Source organism: Salmo salar, chromosome ssa09, assembly GCF_905237065.1.
Source record: "Salmo salar chromosome ssa09, Ssal_v3.1, whole genome shotgun sequence".
Taxonomy (NCBI): Eukaryota; Metazoa; Chordata; class Actinopteri; order Salmoniformes; family Salmonidae; genus Salmo; species Salmo salar.
This window is the reverse complement of record NC_059450.1, coordinates 148,285,469-148,305,148: the sequence shown is the minus strand read 5'-3', so window position 1 is coordinate 148,305,148 and position 19,680 is coordinate 148,285,469. Positions and strand designations below refer to the sequence as shown.

Here is a 19,680-nt window from a genome sequence, read left to right as displayed (position 1 = left end):
ACTGATGGAGGAGTGAAGCTGAGAGCCCAGACTGATGGAGGAGTGAAGCTGAGAGCCCAGACTGATGGAGGAGTGAAGCTGAGAGCCCAGACCGCTGGAGGAGTGAAGCTGAGAGCCCAGACCGCTGGAGGAGTGAAGCTGAGAGCCCAGACCGCTGGAGGAATGAAGCTGAGAGCCCAGACCGCTGGAGGAATGAAGCTGAGAGCCCAGACCGCTGGAGGAGTGAAGCTGAGAGCCCAGACCACTGAAGGAGTGAAGCTGAGACACCGATACAGAGAGGCGTCAGAAATCTGATCAAGGCCTGTCTCAAAACATTCACATCAGTGTCAGTACATCTACAACCAAATGTCCAGAAATGGAATGAATGTCCATGAATGAAAGGTTTCATTTCCAGTCAGAAGAGTAGTTGATCAGTGCAGAGGTCAGAACAGACATTTCCGCTGCAGTGGCATCCAACATACACATGGTCCAGGGAGACCATGATCTTTGTGAGAAAATACCTGATAGTTCCAACAAATATCCTGATTCTAATGTTAGGTCTTATTAGGTTTCCCAAACGGTGGGTTAGGACCCATGGGCGGGTAGTGGCTGACTCTCTCTTGAACACAGCTACAGAGCAAGCTGTCTTTAGGTGTCACAGTCCAGGGGGCATTGATCTTTGCACGAACATACAACTGATGATAGCTCCAACAGAACTTTAAAAAAATGAAATCTCTTGATATTCATCTTAGTACGTTTCCCACAACAAGAGGTGGAATACCATTAGTGGGGTAATGGCTGATTCCCTCTTAAACACAGCCGCAGAGCAAGTTTCCAGACCTAGCTGTTAGATCATCATGACCATAGAGATACTGAGGTTATTATTCATGTCAAATGGTGATGACCACCGACCATCCCTCATATCTATTATAATAAAGCTGTCTCTGTCTCCATCCTCCCCTAGTGTCTGAGGCAGTACAGCTGGCTCGGACTCCATCCTCCCTTAGCGTCTGGGGCAGTACAGCTGGCTCTGTCTCTATCCTCCCCTAGCGTCTAGCGTCTGGGGCAGTACAGCTGGCTCTGTCTCCATCCTCCCCTAGCGTCTAGCGTCTGGGGCAGTACAGCTGGCTCTGTCTCTATCCTCCCCTAGCGTCTAGCGTCTGGGGCAGTACAGCTGGCTCTGTCTCCATCCTCCCCTAGCGTCTGGGGCAGTACAGCTAGCTCTGTCTCCATCCTCCCCTAGCGTCTAGCGTCTGGGGCAGTACAGCTGGCTCTGTCTCCATCCTCCCCTAGCGTCTAGCGTCTGGGGCGGTACAGCTGGCTCGGTCTCCATCCTCCCTTAGCGTCTGGGGCAGTACAGCTGGCTCTGTCTCCATCCTCCCCTAGCGTCTGGGGCAGTACAGCTAGCTCGGACTCCATCCTCCGTTAGCGTCTGGGGCAGTACAGCTGGCTCGGACTCCATCCTCCCTTAGCGTCTGGGGCAGTACAGCTAGCTCGGACTCCATCCTCCCTTAGCGTCTGGGGCAGTACAGCTGGCTCTGTCTGTCTCTATTGCACTCCACACTGGCCTTTCCCACCTGGACAAAAGGAACACTTATGTGAGAATGCTATTCATTGACTACATCTCAGCGTTCAACACCATAGTACCCTCAAAGCTCATCACTAAGCTAAGGATCCTGGGACTAAACACCTCCCTCTGCAACTGGATCCTGGACTTCCTGACGGGCCGCCCCCAGGTGGTAAGGGTAGGTAGCAACACATCTGCCACACTGATCCTCAACACTGGAGCTCCTCAGGGGTACATGCTCAGTCCCCTCCTGTACTCCCTGTTCACCCACGACTGCATGGCCAGGCACGACTCCAACACCATCATTAAGTTTGCAGACGACACAACAGTGGTAGGCCTGATCACCGACAATGACGAGACAGCCTATAGGGAGGAGATCAGAGACCTGGCCGGGTGGTGCCAGAATAACAACCTATCCCTCAACGTAACCAAAACTAAGGAAATGATTGTGGACTACAGGAAAAGGAGGACCGAGCATGCCCCCATTCTCATCGACAGGGTTGAGATGAGATGAGATGGTTGAGCGCTTCAAGTTCCTTGGTGTCCACATCAACAACAAACTAGAATGGTCCAAACACACCAAGACAGTCGTGAAGAGGGCACGACAAAGCCTATTCCCCCTCAGGAAACTAAAAAGATTTGACATGTGTCCTGAGATCCTCAAAAGATTCTACAGCTGCAACATCGAGAGCATCCTGACTGGTTGCATCACTGCCTGGTACGGCAATTGCTCGGCCTCTGACCGCAAGGCACTACAGGGGGTAGTGCGTATGGCCCAGTACATCACTGGGGTTAAGCTGCCTGCCATCCAGGACCAGGCAGTGTCAGAGGAAGGCCCTAAAAATTGTCAAAGACCCCAGCCACCCCAGTCATAGACTGTTCTCTCTACTACCGCATGACAAGCGGTACCGGAGTGCCAAGTCTAAGACAAAAAGGCTTCTCAACTGTTTTTACCCCCAAGCCATAAGACTCCTGAACAGGTAATCAAATGGCTACCCGGACTATTTGCATTGTGTGCCCCCCCAACCCCCCCAACCCCTCTTTTTACGCTGCTGCTACTCTCTGTTTATCATATATGCATAGTCACTTTAACTATACATTCATGTACATACTACCTCAATTGGGCTGACCAACCAGTGCTCCCGCACATTGGCTAACCAGGCTATCTGTATTGTGTCCTGCCACCCACCACCCACCAACCCCTCTTTTACGCTACTGCTACTCTCTGTTCATCATATATGCATAGTCACTTTAACTATATCTACATGTACATACTACCTCAATCAGTCTGACTAACCGGTGTCTGTATGTAGCCTCGCTACTTTTATAGCCTCGCTACTTTTATAGCCTCGCTACTTTTATAGCCTCGCTACGTATATAGCCTGTCTTTTTACTGTTGTTTTATTTCTTTACTTACCTATTGTTCACCTAATACCTTTTTTGCGCTATTGGTCAGAGTCTGTAAGTAAGCATTTCACTGTAAGGTCTACAGCTGTTGTATTCGGTGCACGTGACAAATAAACTTTGATTTGATTTGAAGGTAGGCCTTGAAATGCATCCACAGGTACACCTCCAATTGACTCAAGTGATGTCAATTAGCCTATCAGAGGCTTCTATAGCCATAATATCATTTTCTGGAATTTTCCAAGCTGTTTAAAGGCACAGTCAACTTAATGTATGTAAACGTCTGACCCACTGGAATTGTGATACCGTGAATTATAAGTGAAATAATCTGTCTGTAAACAATTGTTGGAAAAATGACTTGTCATGCACAAAGTAGATGTCCTAACCGACTTGCCAAAACTATAGTTTGTTTTAAACCCTCAGTCTTCATCTGCCAAGTACTTTCACCCATTCATCACAACACCATTTAAAGTCAGAGTCGGGCATAACACATACACACCTGTTTGACTAGCTATTACATTCATGATCACACACTGGTGACCTGACATCATAAATCCCTATGGAAAATAGCTGACACGCAGTAGCTATACAGGTTCAGGCCTGGGGGTGATGGAAGAAGTCCGTTGGAACATGATTACTACGGGAAAAACTGCTATTAATCCCAGCAGTCACACCCTGCAGGAGAGAAATGGTTACGGTAATACCTGTGTACAGTACTAACCTGGAATACAGTACATGCTGTAATACCGGTTCTGAAGGATCCTTCACAGCAATTCCCATTCCACCATGATAAATTCTCACGTCAATAATCTGTTATAATGTCATGGATAGAGGTTCATTTGTCTTGGTCAGGTCATGTGTTATCTGTAATGTAACCTTTCACATTTTTACATTTTACATGTTTGTCCTTTAGTGTTATCCAAAGCGACTTACGGTTCATCTTAAGATAGCTAGGTGGGACAACCACATATCTCAGTCATAGTAAGTACATTTTTCCTCAATAAAGTATCAGCAAAGTCAGAGCTAGTAGTGGGGGGTGGGGGGTAACTGAGTGGGTAACTGAGTGTTACATAACAAAAGGCAATTTGTATTATTATTATTTTATGATTATTATTATTATTTTTATTTTTTATGTGGGGTAGGGGAGGAGGGGGGTTATTGTGGTATTATTTAAGATACTCCGTTCCTTTTTCAGGAAGCTGTAACATGAAGAGGACAGCAGGTCCTTGGCACTTCCTGTTTTAATTCTAACTAACTGTCATTATTGCTCAAGCAACATTGTGCAATATTGCATTCCTTCAACACACACACACACACACACACACACACACACACACACACACACACACACACACACACACACACACACACACACACACACACACACACACACACACACACACATATTTGATTCAAGGCTGCTATATTGCATAAAAATAATCCATGTCATAAGCAAGGCTCATTTAGTTGATTTTTTAAAGTTGATTAAATAGAAAGCTCTGATTTACTTAGTGTGTTTGATTTAAGACGGCTGGCATTTCAAGCAGCTTTAATATTTCTGAAGCAGTTTACATTTTGGCACTAATGAAACACAAATTTAGTGCCAGAGTTTAGATGGAGTTACTGTGTAAACAGGTGAAGTGACCTATAGAAGGATGCAGCAGAGTACAGTCCACATATCTGGTCTGATATTAGTAGATATACACAGACATACGTAAGTGCATTTTAATGACGGAAGCAGACCACTCTCCTTGGCTTACCAAGCTATTTCGGTACATTATGACAACACTTATCAAATGTTTTTTTATGTACATTTCTAAACCCCACACACAAACTGGTTCAGTGTGTTCTTCTACTGTTTATCACCCGTTCATGTGAACTCTACTTGCTTGTCTCAAGGTGTGCCAGGGGGTTGTCTTTTCAAAAACCATGCTGACACCTCACAACACAACTCACACAACCCCACACACACATGCAGCGTCCGGATGTGCTTGAGCCTGTACCTACAAAACTTGTGCAACTCCAATGAAAATAAACCAAACTATGACCACTCTGGGATCTTTCAGTCAACTCTAACACCAGAATCCATAGAATATTTTCGTTTTGAAGACTTTGCAGTGGTTGTTGTGATGAGGTATGTGCCAATATCACACATTCAACATTCATTTTTAAGGCTGTTTTGATAGATTGCCTAACAGTTTGTTATGATCAATATTTGGATCCCATTCAAATCACTGACACTTCTCCCTGGTCACTGTTGAAATACTGTAAAGAGGAGGATGAAAGGAGAGGAATTAGTCATATCTCTTTCAATAAAAACTCTGACATACCATCGGTATTTAGCCAAAAATCTGTAAGTAATACGCAGGATGGACAGAGTTTCTGTCTGAACAGGCTGAAGCAGTAAGAGGGGGAAAGATAAAGATGTTTTTGTTGATGCACCAGGCAGCTATTTACACTCTGAAAGGAGTAGTTGAGAGAGAGGGAACTGCTACCAGACACACACAGACCCAGTCCTGCATCACACTCACTCCTCACTCTGGGAATAAATACAGATTATTGTAAATCCTCTAATGTTGATGACTGGGTTCTATGTAGTCACCTCTGTGTCGCTCTGTCATTATCATTGTATGAGGTATTATTGGTTGGTTTTCCCCTGTGCTGTGACATGTGTAAACAGTGCCAGTCAAAAGTTTGGACACACCTACTCATTCAAGGGTTTTTCTTTATTTTACTTTTTTCTACATTGTAGAATAATAGTGAAGACATCAAAACTATGAAATAACACACATGGAATCATATAGTAACCAAAAAAGTGTTCAACAAATCAAAATATAAACATCTGGAATGTTTTTTCAACAGTCTTGAAGGAGTTCCCACATATGCTGAGCACTTGTTAGCTGCTTTTTCTTCACTCTGCGATCCAACTCATTGCAAACCATATCAATTGGGTTGAGGTCGGGTGATTGTGGAGGCCAGGTCATCTGATGCAGCACTCCATCACTCTCCTTCTTGGTCAAATAGCCCTTACACAGCCTGGAGGTGTGTTTTGGGTCATTGTCCTGTTGAAAAGCAAATGATAGTCCCACTAAGCGCAAACCAAATAGGGTGACATATTGCTGCAGAATGCTGTGGTAGCCATGCTGGTTAAGTGTGCCTTGAATTATAAATAAATAACAGACAGTGTCACCAGCAAAGCACCATCACACCTCCTTCTCCATGCTTCACGGTGGGAACAACACATGCGGAGATCATCCGTTCACCTACTCTGTGTCTCACAAAGACACAGGGGTTGCAACCAAAAATCTCAAATTTTGACACCGCCTGGTGTAGAGGTCCTGGATGGCAGGCAGCTTAACCCCAGTGATGTACTGGGCCGTACGCACTACTCTCTGTAGTGCCTTGCGGTCAGAGGCCGAGCAATTGCCGTACCAGGTAGTGATGCAACCAGTCAGGATGTTCTCGATGTTGCAGCTATAGAACCTTTTGAGGATCTCAGGACCCATGCCAAATCTTTTTAGTTTCCTGAGGGGGAATAGGCTTTGTCGTGCCCTCTTCACAACTGTCTTGGTGTGTTTGGACCATTCTAGTTTGTTGTTGACGTGGACACCAAGGAACTTGAAGCTCTCAACCTGCTCCACTACAGCCCCGTCGATGAGAATGGGGGCGTGCTCGGTCCTCCTTTTCCTGAAGTCCACAATCATCTCCTTAGTCTTGGTTACACTGAGGGTAGAGGTCGACCGATTTATGATTTTTCAACGCCGATACCGATACCGATTATTGGAGGGCCAAAAAAGCCGATACCGATTACTCGGCCGATCTTTTCCCCCATTCGTCTTTATTTATTTGTAATAATGTCAATTACAACAATACTGAATGAACACTTATTTTAACTTAATATAATACATCAATAAAATCAATTTAGCCTCAAATAAATAATGAAACATGTTCAATTTGGTTTAAATAATGCAAAAAACAAAGTGTTAAAGAAGAAAGTAAAAGTGCAATATGTGCCATGTAAAAAAGCTAATTTTTAAGTTCCTTGCTCAGAATATGAGAACATATGAAACTGGTGGTTCCTTTTAACATGAGTCTTCAATATTCCCAGGTAAGAAGTTTTAGGTTGTAGTTATTCTAGGAATTATAGGACTATTTCTCTCTATACGATTTGTATTTCATATACCTTTGACTATTGGATGTTCTTATAGGCACTTTAGTATTGCCAGTGTAACAGTATAGCTTCCGTCCCTCTCCTCGCCCCTACCTGGGCTCGAACCAGGAACACATTATCGTGTCTTTGGGGTACCATTAAACTGAAGACATGTTTATCAATTAACTCCCTGTAATTATTATCATGCGATTAAACTGATTAATCGTTTAATTGTAATTAACTAGGAGATCGGGGCACCAAGGAGAATATTCAGATTACAAAGTTATAATTTTCCTAATATAAGTTTCCTATATTATAATATAGGCCGATTATCTTCTGGTTTAAATGGTGTATTTTACCTCTAGTCCAGTCTCATTCCAAACGTCGTAAATTGTTGTATCTGCACAAACCCAGTCTTTACTAAAATCATCCATACATCAATTGTCTTAAAATCATTTATTTACTACACTAAGTAATTAACAGAAAACATACAAACAGTAATTATCGTCACAAAGGATTGGTAGAGTAATGTGCCCTAATGGCTAACAGGCATGGCTGGTCTGTTAGACAATGGGTCATAAACGGTCAGCTGAGGAGGTACACAGAGTTCATTAATATTAACAATTGACAATTGAAGGCTCACTCATTCGGGAACAATTGCAATCAATATATATTTATGCTCAGTGTGTCGTCGGGATCCTTGTTGGAGCGTCGTTCTGTGGAGAGTTTTGTCTCTCTCTCTCTCTCTCTCTCTCTCTCTCTCTCTCTCGGTTAGAATGGATCTTTCAAAGCGACATTCATTAATGTCGTCATAGAATGGATGTTTCGTTGGTCTTCGCGTTCGATGATATAATTTACTTAGCTGCAGACTAATAATTAATATCAAAGACTTGTTCTTATTCTGTCGGTCTCGATAGTCTAAAAGTTAACCACGTGGTGTAGTTCACTTTCAGTAGAGGAATTGGATGGTAAAACCTATTGGCCATGGAGTGGAGGCCTGGTCTAAAGAAATGTAGCTCAGGGTATAGTTTTATAGTGACCCTTGAACAGGCTTGTCAAATGACGCCTGGTCCTGTCTGTGTCCCTTGGGGGGCGTGCCGATGGCTGAGTGAAACTTGGTACAGAAATACAATTCTATCACATTAACATCAGTACATAGCATCTCAATGTATTAAAAAAGCTTTATCCTTATTAATACATTCTATACAACCATGTGTATGCAAGTCTCAAGGCTGAGTCTATTATATAAACCGTTTTATGGTAATATGGCTATATTGTCTCTTCTGAGTATCACAAAATTGTACCAAGCGGACCAGTTCGTAGCTGGATTCTTCACCAATCTTCCATACCTTCTCCAGAACACAAATGTCGCTTGGCTCCCCAATTCTGTGAGTTGGAAGAATTTCCTGTGTCTCTCTATGGGCCATGTGGCCAGAGACTCTCCTGGAATTTTACAACCCTTTCACACAGGGCCTGGGTTGGGGGAAGGTAGGTTGGGGGATGGTACAAAGGGGAGGGGGTCAACTGTCCTCCCTGTACCAAAAGAGGCCAACGTCATGACAACATCGACAACAGCCACCCTCAAAGCAGCGTTACCCATGCAGAGCAAGGGGATCAACTACTCCAAGTCTCAGTGCGAGTGACGTTTGAAACGCTATTAGCGCGCACCCGCTAACTAGCAAGCCATTTCACATTGGTTACACCAGCCTAATCTTGGGAGTTGACAGGCTTGAAGTCATAAACAGCGCAATGCATTGCGAAGGGGTGCAGGCAAACGCACGAAAGTGCTGTTTGAATGAACGCTTACGAGCCTGCTGCTGCCTACCATCGCTCAGTCAGACTGATCTATCAAATCATAGACTTAATTATAACATAATAACACACAGATATTACGAGCCTTAGGTCATTAATATGGTCGAATCCGGAAACTATCATCTCGAAAACAAAACATTTTTCCTGTCAGTGAAATACAGAACCGTTCCGTATTTTCTCTAACGGGTGGCATCCCTAAGTCTAAATATTCCTGTTACATTGCACAACCTTCAATGTTATGTCATAATTACGTAAAATTCTGGCAAATTAGTTCGTAACGAGCCAGGCGGCCCAAACTGTTGCATATACCCTGACTCTGCATGCAATGAATGCAAAATGACACAATTTCACCTGGTTAATATTGCCTGCTAACCTGGATTTCTTTTAGCTAAATATGCAGGTTTAAAAATATATACTTCTGTGTATTGATTTTAAGAAAGGCATTGATGTTTATGGTTAGGTACAGTCGTGCAACGATTGTGCTTTTTTCGCAAATGCGCTTTTGTTAAATCATCCCCCGTTTGGCGAAGTCGGCTGTCTTTGTTAGGAAGAAATAGTCTTCACAGTTCGCAACGAGCCAGGCGGCCCAAACTGCTGCATATACCCTGACTCTGTTTGCAAGAGAAGTGACACATTTTCCCTAGTTAAAAGAAATTCATGTTAGCAGGCAATATTAACTAAATATGCAGGTTTAATAACATATACTTGTGTATTGATTTTAAGAAAGGCATTGATGTTTATGGTTGGAGCAACGTGTACCTAAGCGATTATATGCAACGCAGGACAGGCTAGATAAACTAGTAATATCATCAACCATGTGTAGTTAACTAGTGATTATGATTGATTGATTGTTTTTTATAAGATAAGTTTAATGCTAGCAAGCAACTTACCTTGGCTTCTTACTGCATTCGTGTAACAGGCAGGCTCCTCGTGGAGTGCAATGTAAAGCAGGTGGTTAGAGCGTTGGACTAGTTAACCGTAAGGTTGCAAGATTGAATCCCTGAGCTGACAAGGTAAAAATCTGTCGTTCTGCCCCTGAACAAGGCAGTTAACCCACCGTTCCTAGGCCGTCATTGGAAATAAGAATGTGTCCTTAACTGACTTGCCTAGTTAAATAAAGGTCTAAAAAAAAGAAGAAAATAAAAAAATATATTTAAAAAAAAGAGCGGCCAAATCGGCGTCCAAAAATAATGATTTACGATTTTTACGAAAACTTGAAATCGGCCCTAATTAATCGGCCATTCCGATTAATGGGATAGGTTGTTATTCTGGCACCACCCGGCCAGGTCTCTGATCTCCTCCCTATAGGCTGTCTCGTCGTTGTCGGTGATCAGGCCTACCACTGTTGTGTCGTCTGCAAACTTAATGATGGTGTTGGAGTCGTGCCTGGCCATGCAGTCGTGGGTGAACAGGGAGTACATGAGGAGACTGAGCACGCACCCCTGGGGAGCTCCAGTGTTGAGGTTCAGCATGGCAGATGTGTTGCTCTTCTTATTGGTGTCCATTAGTAGTGGTTTCTTTGCAGCAATTCGACCATGAAGGCCTGATTTCAGGCAGTCTCCTTTGAACAGTTGATGTTGAGATGTGTCTGTTACTTGAACTCTGTGAAGATTTATTTGGGCTGCAATTTCTGAGGCTAACGCCAAATCAAATCAAATCAAATTTTATTTGTCACATACACATGGTTAGATGTTAATGCGAGTGTAGCGAAATGCTTGTGCTTCTAGTTCCGACCATGCAGTAATATCTAACAAGTAATCTAACCTAACAATTTCACAATTACCTTATACACACAAGTGTAAAGGAATGAATAAGAATATGTACATAAAAATATATGAATGAGCGATGGCCGAACAGCATAGGCAAGATGCAGTAGATGGTATGGAGTACAGTATATACATATGAGATGAGTAATGTAGGGTATGTAAACATTATATAACGTGGCATTGTTCAAAGTGGCTAGTGATACATTTATTACATTAATTTTTCATTATTAAAGTGGCTAGAGATGAGTCAGTATGTTGGCAGCAGCCACTCAATGTTAGTGATGGCTGTTTAACAGTCTGATGGCCTTGAGATAGAAGCTGTTTTTCAGTCTCTCGGTCCACGCTTTGATGCACCTGTACTGACCTCGCCTTCTGGATGATAGCGGGGTGAACAGGCAGTGGCTCGGGTGGTTGTTGTCCTTGATGATCTTTTTGGCTTTCCTGTGACATCGGGTGGTGTAGGTGTCCTGGAGGGCAGGTAGTTTGCCCCCGGTGATGCGTTGTGCAGACCTCACTACCCTCTGGAGAGCCTTACGGTTTTGGGCGGAGCAGTTGCCGTACCAGGCGGTGATGCAGCCCGACAGGATGCTCTCGATTGTGCATCTGTAAAAGTTTGTGAGTGTTTTTGGTGACAAGCCAAATTTCTTCAGCCTCCTGAGGTTGAAGAGGCGCTGCTGCGCCTTCTACACCATGCTGTCTGTGTGGGTGGACCATTTCAGTTTGTCCGTGATGTGTACGCCAAGGAACTTAAAACCTTCCACCTTCTCCACTACTGTCCCGTCGATGTGGATAGGGGGCTGCTCCCTCTGCTGTTTCCTGAAGTGCACGATCATCTCCTTTGTTTTGTTGACATTGAGTGTGAGGTTATTTTCCTGACACCACACTCCGAGGGCCCTCACCTCCTCCCTGTGGGCCATCTCGTCGTTGTTGGTAATCAAGCCTACCACTGTAGTGTCGTCTGCAAACTTTATGATTGAGTTGGAGGCGTGCATGGCCACGCAGTCATGGGTGAACAGGGAGTACAGGAGAGGGCTGAGAACGCACCCTTGTGGGACCCCAGTGTTGAGGATCAGCGGGGTGGAGATGTTGTTACCTACCCTCACCACCTGGGCGGCGGCCCGTCAGGAAGTCCAGACCTCGGTTGCACAGGGCGGGGTCGAGACCCAGGGTCTCGAGCTTAATGACGAGTTTGGAGGGTACTATGGTGTTAAATGCTGAGCTGTAGTCGATGAACAGCATTCTTACATAGGTATTCCTCTTGTCCAGATGGGTTAGGGCAGTGTGATTGCGATTGCGTCATCTGTGGACCTATTGGGGCGGTAAGCAAATTGGACTGGGTCTAGGTTGTCAGGTAGGGTGGAGGTGATATGGTCCTTGACTAGACTCTCAAAGCACCTCATGATGACGGAAGTGAGTGCTACGGGGTGATAGTCATTTAGCTCAGTTACCTTCGCTTTCTTAGGAACAGGAACAATGGTGGCCCTCTTGAAGCATGTGGGAACAGCAGACTGTGGTAAGGATTGATTGAATATGTCCGTAAACACACCAGCCAGCTGGTCTGCGCATGCTCTGAGGACGCGGCTGGGGATGCCGTCTGGGCCTGCAGCCTTGCGAGGGTTAACACGTTTAAATGTTTTACTCACATTGGCCCGCAGGTTTTGGTAGCGGTCCGTGTCAGTGGCACTGTGTTGTCCTCAAAGCGAGAAAATAAGTTGTTTAGTTTGTCTGGGAGCAAGGCATCGTGGTCCACGACGGGGCTGGTTTTCCTTTTGTAGTCTGTGATTGACTGTAGACCCTGCCACATACCTCTCGTGTCTGAGCCGTTGAATAGCGACTCTACTTTGTTTCTATACTGACGCTTAGCTTGTTTGATTGCCTTGCGGAGGGAATAGCTACACTGTTTGTATTCAGTCATGTTTCCGGTCACCTTGCCCTAATGAACTTATCCTCTGCGATTCCTGTGGCGGTCCTCAGGAGAGCTAGTTTCATCATAGTGCTTGATGGTTTTTGTGACTGTACTTGAAGAAACGTTTGAAGTTCTTGAAACTTTTCAGATTGACTGACCTTCATGTCTTAAAGTAGTGATGGACAGTCATTTCTCTTTGGTTGCCATAATATGGAATTGGTCTTCTACCAAATAGGGCTATCTTCTGTACATCACCCCTACCTTTTCACAACAGAACTAATTGGCTCAAACGCATTAACAAGGAAAGAAATTCCACAAATTAACTTTTAACAACCTGTTAATTGAAATGCATTCCAGGTGACTATCTCATGAAGCTGGTTGAGAGAATGCCAAGAGTGTGCCAAGCTGTCATCAAGGCTAAGGGTGGCTACTTTGCTTAACACTTTTTTGCTTACTACATGATTCCATATGTGTTATTTCATAGTTTTGATGTCTTCACTATTATTCTACAATGTAGAAAATAGTAAAAATAAAGAAAAACCCTGGAATGAGTAGGTGTGTCCAAACTTTGGACTGGTACTGTATATTGTGTGTATTATCCATTATTTCTATCTGACAAACAGGCTAAACTAGACAGTCTCTTCTGATTAACACTATCACCTCTTATTTATCGATACAGGCTACAGACACATCACCTCTTCTTTCAGGGAACGAGTGGAAAGATTTGTGACCCAGAGTCACAACATTTAAATGCAAAGGGTTATTATGAGAGAACAACATAACAATCTTCCAGGGTTTCTCAAGAATCCTCCCCTGGGAGACCAGCTCTTCTAAGTGATCCTTTTGGATCAGGGTGTGAGAGTTACATTTACATTTTAGTCATTTAACAGACACTCTTATCCAGAGCAACTTACAGTTAGTGCATCCATCTTACCCCTTAAGGTCGATGTCTGCGCCCCCACAGACATGTAATTAGCATAATAACAAAACCCACATAAAAATCTGTCAGTTTAAGGTAGAGATATCTGTTTTTTTGCATTGGATGCGTCTCAGTCCACCGCATCAGCTGATGTCGGACGTCCGCATCTGGGGTGAAAGACGACAGAGCTAGAGCGGTGTTTGGCAGACCATGAGACATCCCAAATACAAACTATTATGACCCCTTTATGGAAAGATGAGACTCTCACAGACATAATGGTGTTCTCCGTTTTGCTCTACGACCCCCACAAGTGTCTTGGGACTCGTCTGAAGTTGGTACATCCCATCTGCCAACTTCTGTCTGTAGCGTCCCAGCTGTTTGAATTAGACACTAAAGACCCCTCTGTGGAAAGGTGAAACTCAATTGTTTTGTTCTAGGAGGACCACAGGCCTCACAAGACTCGTCTGAAGATCCCTTGGTGCCAGTTTAAAAAATATCTGGATTATATATATGGAGACTGTTTAATGCCAAAAATAAGGGGTTAAATATATGTACAAAAAAGTATATAAATGTTTCCTGATCTTTCTTATATCTCTCAGATATATAGGACAGATACTTCAGAACAAACAAACTTGATTTCTGGGGGGGGGACTATCTGTTATTCAATGTGTTTGTATGGGCTAATAGCAGTAAGGCCAAAATAAATGTTAATCAAATAATATTTTTAAATATATTTTGTATACTTAAAGGAGTCTTAAAATTCAAAGTCAAATAGCTAAATTATCCTTTGTATGAGCTTCTTAAAACAATTCCATATAGCTTAGTAGAATTTAAAAAAAACTGTTTTTGCTTGGTCATTATGGGGTATTATGTGTAGATTGAATGTAATTTAATACATTTTAGAATAAGTCTGTAACGAATAAAAAAATATGGAAAAAGTCAAGGGGTCTGAATGCATATCACAGTCGTGGCAAGTAAAACTTTCCTCAATAAAGTAGGTCTCTGTAAAGTATAGTGTTAGTGAGAACTGGAAGTTGACCGATTAATCGGCATGGTCGATTAATTAGGGCCGATTTCAAGTTTTCATAACAATCAGTAATCAGCATTATGGCCGATTACATTGCATTCCACAAGGAAACTGTGTGGCAGGCTGACCACCTGTTATGCGAGTGCAGCAAGAAGCCAAGGTAAGTTGCTAGCTAGCATTAATCTTATCTTATAAAAAACAATCAATCTTCACATAATCACTAGTTAACTACACATGGTTGATGATATTACTAGGTTAACTAGCTTGTCTTGCGTTGCATATAATCAATGCGGTGCCTGTTAATTTATCATTGAATCACAGCCAACTTCTCCAAACGGGGGATGATTTAACAAAAACGCATTTGCGAAAAAAGCACAATCGTTGCACAAATGTACCTAACCATAAACATCAATGCCTTTCTTGAAATCAATACACAGATGTATATTTTTTTAAACCTGCATATTTAGTTCAAATAAATTTATGTTAGCAGGCAATATTAACTAGGGAAATTGTGTCACTTCTCTTGCGTTCATTGCACACAGAGTCAGTCTATATGCAACAGATTGGGCCGCCTGGCTCGTTACGAACTAATTTGACAGAATTTTACATAATTATGACATAACATGGAAGGTTGTGCAATGTAACAGCAATATTTAGACTTAGGGATGCCACCCATTCAATAAAATACAGAACGGTTCTGTATTTCACTGAAAGAATAAACATTTTGTTTTCGAAATAATAGTTTCCGGATTTGACCATATTAATGACCAAAGGCTCGTATTTCTGTGTTTAATATTATAATTAATTCTATGATTTGATATTTGATAGAGCAGTCTGACTGAGTGGTGGTAGACAGCAGCAGGCTCATAAGCATTCATTCAAACTCTACTGTGTTTGCCAGCAGCTCTTAGCAATGCTTGATGCACAGCGCTGTTTATGCCTTCAAGCCTATCAACTCCTGAGATTAGGCTGGCAATACTAAAGTGCCTATTAGAACATCCAATAGTCAAAGGTATATGAAATACAAATGGCATGGAGAGAAATAGTCGACGCGGCATAATTCCTATAATAATTACAACCTAAAACTTCTTAACTGGGAATGTTCTGCGCAAGGAACTTAAACGTTAGCTTTTTTACATGGAACATATTGCACTTTTACTTTCTTCTCCAACACTGTGTTTTTGCATTATTTAAACCAAATTGAGCATGTTTCATTATTTATTTGAGACTAAATAAATTTGATTTATGTATTATATGAAGTTAAAATAAAAGTGTTCATTGTTCATTCAGTATTGTTGTAATTGTCCTGGTCCTCCAATAATCGGTATCGGTATCAGCGTAAAAAAAAAAATCATAATCGGTCAACCTCTAGTGAGAACAGTAGTGTCAGTCTTACTGTAACTACGGCAAGGCTGTTAGTTCATTTTATTATTATGTTATTCTGCTCTGGGTTAACCATCTCTATCAAGGTGTTTTCCATTCATTTCCATTAATGAATTTATTCACATGATGCCATTGTTGGTGCAGGACATGAAATTAAAATGAAAACGCTGTATATATTTATGTATTCATCTGTTTGTTTATTTATTATTCCTTCATTCAATTAGCAGACAACGTGAAATGTGCATTTTATTCAAACATTATATAATTTGATGCAGTATGGTGTTCATTGAGAACATACAGTGGGTTAAGCTATATTTCAGTTGAGGACATATTTCTTCAAGGCTTCCGGATCCTGAACAGCAGCCAGGCTTCAGTATTGACAGATTCAATAAAAAGGTAATAAAAGTTGAGACAGGGCCAGAGGCGTGTTGTATTATTTCGATTGTTTTCCCTCTGGAGAGAACGTGATGAAGCTCATCCATCATCTTCTGGACTTTAGGTTTACAGTATTATACTGGCAGCAGAGTTGCTGCGGTGAAACCTACAGCATTATACTGGCAGCAGAGTTGCTGCGGTGAAACCTACAGCATTATACTGGCAGCAGAGTTGCTGCGGTGAAACCTACAGCATTATACTGGCAGCAGAGTTGCTGCGGTGAAACCTACAGCATTATACTGGCAGCAGAGTTGCTGCGGTGAAACCTACAGCATTATACTGGCAGCAGAGTTGCTGCGGTGAAACCTACAGCATTATACTGGCAGCAGAGTTGCTGCGGTGAAACCTACAGCATTATACTGGCAGCAGAGTTGCTGCGGTGAAACCTACAGCATTATACTGGCAGCAGAGTTGCTGCTGTGAAACCTACAGCATTATACTGGCAGCAGAGTTGCTGCAGTGAAACCTACAGTATTATACTGGCAGCAGTGTTGCTGCGGTGAAACCTACAGCATTATACTGGCAGCAGAGTTGCTGCGGTGAAACCTACAGCATTATACTGGCAGCAGAGTTGCTGCGGTGAAACCTACAGCATTATACTGGCAGCAGAGTTGCTGCGGTGAAACCTACAGCATTATACTGGCAGCAGAGTTGCTGCGGTGAAACCTACAGTATTATACTGGCAGCAGAGTTGCTGCTGTGAAACCTACAGCATTATACTGGCAGCAGAGTTGCTGCAGTGAAGCCTACAGTATTATACTGGCAGCAAAGTTGCTGCAGTGAAACCTACAGCATTATACTGGCAGCAGAGTTGCTGCAGTGAAACCTACAGTATTATACTGGCAGCAGAGTTGCTGCAGTGAAACCTACAGCATTATTGTTGTTAAATACATGTTTTGATATTTGACTGTGCATTCTAGTATTTTACTGTTGAAATTACAGAAAAGTCTTACAGTGTGACAGCCCTCCCCCTCCTTTTTACACGTAAACTCTACTTCTTGTGAGAAATTGATACAAGCAGAGCACACCTGTGGGAAGCTAGCCACAATAAGGAATAATCACAGTAGTGGAATTTACAGTTTGCCTTCAAAATAAAAGTCTCCAATTAAAAAGAATCCAAAACGGATACAAATAGTGGAATAATGCCATATTTGGACAAGACAATGCTAAAAAAAAAGGTTGGTATGTTGTTTATATAACTTTTTACGTTTTTTTAATATACATTTTACAAACAGCAACAACAACAAAAAAACGTTCAAATCCCACTGTGGATTTATTAGACTGCATAAATGCATTGGGGGCATTCATACAGTGCATATATACACTGTATATGCACTGTTCAGCATTACCTGTGGAGGGTGCACCCATGAAATGGGGTATCAGTCTACTCAGTGACACCTACAGAACACAACTATGTAGAGTTCACACAAATATTGGTGTCATGGGTCTTATTGCAGGACTCTGAAACCACTGTGAAATGAGCCACATTAAGCTCACCAGTCAACCTATTGTGCATATGACATTCACTCTGAATTACCCAAAATGATAAATCCCATATTGGTCTTTCACAGTCAGGCCAACCCAAGCTGTACTGTTCATATTGGTCTTTCACAGTCAGGCCAACCCAAGCTGTACTGTTCATATTGGTCTTTCACAGTCAGTCCAACCCAAGCTGTACTGTTCATATTGGTCTTTCACAGTCAGGCCAACCCAAGCTGTATTATGCATTAGGCTAATAGTAGGCATACTGTTGAAACAGATAAACTGAGTCAGAAATTCACCGATTTCAGATGTTCCACAATTTTTTCCAGGTTTTAGTTCTCAAAGTCACACTTTTTTTTAACAGCAAAACAATTATATAGTCTAAGTCCATAACAATGCTTAAACCACACCAGGAGACCACTTTTGAAGTCTGGGAAAAAATCGAATAAAATGAAGATTTTTGAGAGTAGTTACCCTTTAATTGAAGAGTGCAGGCACGTGGCGCTACTGTTTGATTAGCGGTGGTTCTGTAGCACGTGAGATGGAGTTTGCAAATGAACTGGCCACCGGATTGATGCAGATAATCGTGATATCTTTCTACAGGTAGGCATGGGCTACTTTGTAGCTAGTTAACATTTAAAGGAGAAGGTTTTTGGGAAAGTCTTTCCATCTACTAGAAGCCTGTTAGTGGTATCATTAGCATCACTATATTTGTCCTGTTCCTTAATTGTTTGAAACCTGAACGTTTTACTTTATATTATCAGGCATGTTTTACCTTGCTTCAAAGTAGCCTATAGACAAAAATCCCACCATAGAAACGTGGAGGCAATTATTTTTTATACGTATCAGTGGGGATTAAGAAGTGAGTATAAGCAATGCCCACTGAAAAATAAGTGGGTATATGGCGTATTACCTCCACTACCCCACTGGGGCTGCCTCCTGGGTGTGAGCAAGGTGCCCTGTTCAAGGCCCATGTAACTAATTAACACGGAGTAATGAGTAGGATTTTGTTTCCACATGCAAAAGTGATTGCTTTCGACAAACACTCTTTATCTGCCTTCCCAATGAAAAGTAGTTCGAAAATTTAAACATATATATTTATTTATTTTATGGAAAAGATACGCATGTTTCTGGACGATGCACAATGCTGCCTTGTTGACACCGGCGCTCCTCCCTCTGTGGTTTTGTCAGTTCATGTCACGGGCCTTATAGACCGGTGCCGCGCGGCTCATGATAATCGAATTCGCCAAATTTCATTGATATTATGCTCTCTTGTGTTGCGAAAAACATGAAAATCAGTTGGACTTTATGAAGGATCTCCAATGATTGGCTTACTTCTTTTTCTCATGAAAGTAATTCTTTGTTTGTGCTACTAGGCGACTGCCTGGTCAAACACGAGGTAGACTGAGGCACCTCCGCAGGGTTGGCTCTCCCACTTGTTGACAGCTACAGAGAAAGTCGATATTTTGTCGCAGCTGCAGAGGTAAGAGTTACAATTTAAATTTAAATGCAGACTACTTTAAATAACCTATTTGGCACATTGTATAGTCATTATACCATAGTAGTCTGAAACATGTTTCCATAGAATATAAATCATTTTGCCAATGGCTCTCTGAATTAAATATGATCAAATCTTCGAGACAATTTTTTTACCCATTCATTCTTCAAGAATATAATTGATAAATGCCTAATTAGCTTAGTTCAACTGTGGTACCTCATCAGAACACAAAATATACACTTGTTTTACTCCATTGTTTGTAAATAAAGTAATGTAAACCAATACTGTATAGCCTCAAAACACGTTTTAAAACTATAATCTTGTTTCATGGTTGGTCAGTCCTTTCATCCAT

The 19,680-nt window shown here is 42.2% G+C and overlaps 1 protein-coding gene across 3 annotated transcripts in view; it reads left to right on the top strand.

Moving 5' to 3' along the window:
• The first annotated feature begins 4,136 nt into the window (after window positions 1-4,136).
• The window catches only part of LOC106613241 (P2Y purinoceptor 3), a 31,688-nt gene continuing 16,144 nt past the window's right edge, over window positions 4,137-19,680 (top strand). The window contains exons 1-2 of one of the 3 annotated variants that reach the window (XM_014215314.2): window positions 4,142-5,084; window positions 19,207-19,313. The gene's annotated coding sequence lies outside the window, so the exon portion shown is untranslated. Of the gene's footprint in view, window positions 5,085-18,299; window positions 18,434-19,206; window positions 19,314-19,680 lie in introns of those variants that run through there. The other 2 variants (XM_014215313.2, XM_045724814.1) reach the window with 2 other exon arrangements.